At 41.0% G+C, this 5883-nt stretch overlaps 1 pseudogene; it reads left to right on the plus strand.

Annotated features, from left to right (window-relative positions):
- Nucleotides 1-4358: 4358 nt before the first annotated feature.
- On the plus strand, nucleotides 4359-5632 carry LOC122428105 (annotated as a pseudogene).
- The last annotated feature ends 251 nt before the right edge of the window (nucleotides 5633-5883 follow it).

The following is a 5883-nucleotide window of genomic DNA, read 5'->3' on the forward strand; positions in this document are numbered from 1 at the left end:
GTCTTTGACCTTCACCACTTTATCCCAAAGAAATCTGCCATGGGCAAATAAAACTTCTCTCTCCTTCCTGACACTAAAGCAGCCTTGTGTCAGTTGAAAGGTTAACAGGCTGAAAAGATTGAAAATCATAAATGAGCCATTTACTATAAAGTATGGGGTGCTTGTCTAACCTTTTACTAACAATCTCACAAACTAAAAATGCTAGCATTGTTTAGTCACTACACTAGCCCTGCTTTATTGAAGATAAGGATTGGTCTTGCTTTACACATCATGGAAACCAGTATCTATATATATCTTTTTAGCTTTCAATTTCCATTACAGTTTGGAAGCTTTTCTCTATCATATAGTTAAGATACACTAGTGAGTGAAGTGTCCAACTCTTGCGACCCCATGGACTATAGCCTACCAGGTTCCTCCGTCCATGGGATTTTACAGGCAAGAGTACTGGAGTGGGTTGCCATTTCCTTCTCCAGGGGATCTTCCCAACCCAGGGATCGAACCTGGGTCTCCCACATAGTAGTCTGACACTTTACCATCTGAGCCACCAGGGAAGTCCAAGATAGACCAAGGGGACATCAGATTACTGTGTCATCCTATCAGATTAGTGACCATAAATCTTACTTGTGTAGAGATTGCCACCACAACTTCTTAAACTTCTTAATTAAACTATTTAAAATATCTCTTTAAGTAGAAAAGTTCAAAACTTTTTAAAGGAATTGTTAAATTTAAAAACTCCTGTTTCTAGTGAGGAAGCTTTCCTTCAGTCCTCAGTGCTTTAACTGGGTGGAGGAAGTGTGTTAGAAATGAAATCCATTTAATGAACATGTATGGTGGACCCTGGCCTCGGCTGTGTACTTCTCCCCACTAACAGTCCAGGTAAACCCTGGGGACCAACATGATAGGATTTCACAAAATAATAGACTCTCTAACAGAACTTTAAACAGCTTTGAGTAGATCATGACTATCATTAAGTGACTGTTTAAACAAACCACACTTAAAATAAGTTGCTTGTACTTTTGATGGTTACTTCTTTCTAGTACTTCTCTTTACATTTTAACCAGCCCAACATATTTCAAATCGCTTTGAAATATGTAACAGAAAACTAAGGTCTTTTTGATCCTATAGGTTGAAATTGCCACCAGTTGTTTAATTGCTCTGGACAAATTACTTAATTTCTCTGATCTGGAATTTTTATGGTGGGAAAAGGGGATAAAATGAATGCTTCTATCCTTGAATGGGGGCTTCTCACATGGAGCTAGTGGTAAAGAACCCACCTGCCAATGCAGAGACCTAAGAGATGTAGGTTCAATCTCTGGGTTGGAGAGATCCCCTGGAGGAGGGCATAGCAATGCACTCCAGTATTCTTGTCTGGAGAATCCCACCAACAAAGGAGCCTGGTGGGCTACAGCCAACAGGGTTGCAAAGAGTCAGACATGAATGAAGCAATTTAGTGCGCGCGCGCGCACACACACACACACACACACACACACACAGAGACACACACACACACACATCCTTGAACCACAATCCTAGAAGCTCTAGGTTCTCTTATATTTTTGTCTATCCTGTGCATGAAGCAAGTTTCTACATGCTATGAATTGTCAGTATGTATATTGGATGGTAATAAGGAAAATGATGATGATAATGATGATGATTAAAACAGGAAATAGTTATAAATATTACCATTTTTACCATTCCACTCTTTTGTTGGGTAAGCTCCTCACTTATTCAATGGACTTTTTATCTACAACTTCTAGATACATCTGGAGATTAATCCTTGTTTTGGTTCAAGAGCAAGAAACTTGACAAATATACCTGGACCAGATTGTGGAGATCTGAGGAGGATGATGAATGGATGGATGAGAAGTTTCCTTATTACTGGGGGTCTATGTATCATGTTTTAGCAGTTATATTGAGTACTGTATAATGCAGAGTATGATGGTCTGTACTTGGTCTGGGTAAGATGGACCCCAACAGTTATCTATGCTGGCTACATGGAGGATGAGTTTAATATTCTGAATACTGACATAAATCCAGATCTAGAGAGATAGGATTAAGCTTCCAGAGGTTGATATGATTCTCACTCACTAATATACAATCTTCTGCACATTTTGCTCCAGTTATGAGGCTCCAGATGGTATAAATACATGTAAAAGAGTTATGAGCTTAAAATTTTTAAAATGTGATTCATTAGAAATATGAGATTTTCAAGCTTTCAAAGCAAAGAGTGATCAATAGCTGAAAATCTCTAAAACCAAGAATCCTAAAATATGACTGAGTAAGTGTTAGTTGCTCAGTCCTTTCCAACTCTTTGCAACCCCATGGACAGTAGCCCATCAGGCTTCTCCGTCCATGGAATTCCCCAGACAAGAATACTGGAGTGGGTTGCCATTCATTCTCCAGGGGATCTTCCTAACCCAGGATCAAACCCAGGTCTCCTGCATTGCAGGCAGATTCTTCATAGTCGGAGCCACCTGAATAACCTATTCTCATAATTTTTAAGTAAGTTGTCTAGTTTAGGCTTTTCGGGCTGTGGTTGTCCACTACTGGGACTTAAAATAGTAGAATAATGCATTTAAAATAATAAAGTGAATTTCTAATCAAGGGATTCTAGAAATTTTAATTTGGAGTCAGAAATATTACAGATATTGGTTTAAAAATGACCAAAGTATACCTTTAAAAGCTATTGCTCTTCAGCATCCTTTCTATTTATAAGTATGTTGTCCTTTCACTTTTTTAAAAGAATTTTAATTCTGAGTATTGACAGGAAGGGAACAGGTAGGTGTTCGCGTCTTTAGGAAAACTGATCACATAAATCTCACAGCCGGGCCTTAACAGCTGCGCTCTCTGGTGGCAGCTTTCCTCAAGTGCAGGTGCTGGTGTCGGTGTTGGGTTTGCTTGCTTGTTTGCTCACTGACTTTGTTCACCTGTTTCTGTAGGGGATGACTAGGTCTCTTTAAAAGGTACAGTCTAAAAATCTGGAACTTAAAAAGTGACAGTAAACGGCACACTGCATCATGTTTTAAGTAGCTGCAATGCAGGATGTTAGTCATGTATGGATGTGAGAGTTGGACTATAAACAAAGCTGAGAGCAGAAGAATTGATGCTTTTGAACTGTGGTGTTGGAGAAGACTCTTGAGAGTCCCTTGGACTGCAAGGAGATCCAACCAGTCCATCCTGAAGGAGATCAGCTGACTCATTTGAAAAGACCCTGATGCTGGGAAAGATTGAGAGCAGGAGGAGAAGGGGACAACAGAGGATGAGATGGTTGGATGGCATCACCGACTCAATGGACATGGGTTTGGGTGGACTCCGGGAGTTGGTGATGGACAGGGAGGCCTAGTGAGCAGCTGTTCATGGGGTCGCAAAGAGTCAGACACGACTGAGCAACTGAACTGAATGAAGGATGTAATTTAATCTCAGCCTTTAATTTGTTAACTATATTACTTATACTCAGCAGCATATACAAAGAATATAAGAATGTGGATATGCTTTTTAAAAGTGTGGAAATCGTCAGCAAGAGGTTTCAACAAAGACACATTATCCAGACTTGGTTTCTGAAGATCAACTACCTTAGAAGCAGGGTTCTCTTCTCTAAAGTGAAACCAGTAGATTGCAGAACACTGTCTTCCAAAAGCCTTGCTGATCAGAGGAAAAACAAACAAACAAAAACTTAGCACAAATCTCACCCTATACAAAGCTTGCAGAAACCACTGCACCAACCTCAGGAGGGCAGAAACCAAAAGGAAGAAATAATTCAACCTTGAAGCCTGAGAAAAGGAGACTTCAAACACAATAAGTTAAAAAGAAAAGTAAGAATGAAAAGGCAGATAAATACAACACAAATGAAGGAACAGATTAGAAACACAGACGTCCAAATAAATGAAGAGGAAATAGGCAAACTACCTGGGGAAAAAAAATCAGAATAATGATAGTAAAGATGATCAAAAACCTTGAAAACAAAATGGAGAAAGTGCAAGAATCAATCAACAAAGACCTAGAAGAATTAAAGAATAAACACACAGAGCCAAACAACACGATTACTGAAATTAAAAATATTCTGGACGGAATCAATAGCAGAATATCTGAAGCAGAAGACCAAATCACTGAGATGGAAGATAGAATGGTGGAAATCGGGCGGGGCAGGGCGGGGACTGCCTGCCTGCCCGGGTTGCGGAAGTGGTAGCCGCTGACGGAGCCTGCTGCTCTCTCGCTACTGCTTCGGCTTCCGGCTCCCCCTCCAGACGTAGAGGGTGGCCCGCCCATGGACGGTCGGATAGCTTCTACCTCCCGCCGCCCATCCCTGGCCCCAACCGGCGTGGAGCAGACTGCGGCAGCAGCAGCTGGCGAGGAGGAGGATGCAGGGACGGCTGCCGGCCTGTGTGGTGGACTGTGGCACGGGGTATACAAAACTAGGATATGCTGGAAATACGGAACCACAGTTTATCATCCCTTCCTGTATTGCTCTTAAGGAGTCAGCAAAAGTGGGCGATCAAGCTCAAAGGAGGGTGATGGAAAAGGTGTTGATGACCTAGACTTCTTCATTGGTGATGGAGCAATAGGAAAACCTACATATGCAACAAAGTGGCCAATCCGCCATGATATACTTGAAGATTGGGACTTGATGGAAAGGTTTATGGAGCAAGTGATCTTTAAATATTTAAGGGCAGAACCTGAAGATCATTATTTTCTTTTGACTGAACCTCCACTGAATACTCCAGAAAACAGGGAATATACTGCTGAAATAATGTTTGAGTCCTTCAATGTTCCTGGCTTGTACATCGCTGTACAGGCCGTTCTCACCTTAGCTGCATCTTGGACCTCCAGACAAGTAGCAGAACGGACGTTGACCGGTACGGTAATAGACAGTGGAGACGGTGTCACTCATGTCATCCCTGTTGCTGAAGGGTATGTGATTGGCAGCTGCATTAAGCACATTCCAATCGCAGGACGAGATGTAACATATTTTATTCAGCAATTGTTGAGAGACCGAGAAGTAGGAATTCCTCCAGAACAATCCTCGCAAACTGCTAAGGCAGTGAAGGAGTGCTATAGTTATGTCTGCCCAGACCTAGTAAAAGAATTTAACAAGTGTGATACAGATGGATCAAAGTGGATTAAACAGTATACTGGAATCAATGCTATCTCAAAGAAAGAGTTCTCCATTGATGTTGGATGTGAGAGATTCTTGGGACCTGAAATTTTTTTTCATCCAGAGTTTGCTAACCCAGACTTTACCCAGCCTATCTCAGAAGTTATAGATGAAGTAATTCAGAATCGTCCTATTGATGTCAGATGTCCTCTCTACAAGAATATTGTCCTCTCTGGAGGTTCAACCATGTTCAGGGACTTTGGACGTCGCTCGCAAAGAGATTTGAAAAGAACTGTAGATGCCAGACTGAAATTAAGTGAGGAATTGAGTGGAGGTAGATTGAAGCCAAAACCTATTGATGTACAAGTCATTACACACCACTTGCAACGATATGCAGTTTGGTTTGGAGGATCTATGCTGGCTTCCACACCTGAGTTCTACCAAGTATGCCACAGCAAAAAGGATTATGAAGAAATTGGACCTAGCATTTGTCGTCACAATCCAGTGTTTGGAGTCCTGTCGTAAAATTGGCTTCATAGTTATTGGGGTTAGGGAGGTGGAGAAGAAATAGTCTTTCTGATTACCTGTTTTGTCTGGATGGCTGGTTTTAAACCTTGAAATAAGAAGACCAAACATTAATTATACATGAATATTTTAATAAGTATATCAACATGCGAATGTGGAGAAGAGTCAAAATGATTAAGTGTTTTTCTTTAGATTGAACATTTGAATCTTACGTGCATCAAAAAGAAGTGGGTTTTAGTTCTTCCTGTGCATTGGTATTTTGTATA

The sequence above is a fragment of the Cervus canadensis genome, chromosome 26 (genome assembly GCF_019320065.1).
Source record: "Cervus canadensis isolate Bull #8, Minnesota chromosome 26, ASM1932006v1, whole genome shotgun sequence".
Classification (NCBI taxonomy): Eukaryota; Metazoa; Chordata; class Mammalia; order Artiodactyla; family Cervidae; genus Cervus; species Cervus canadensis.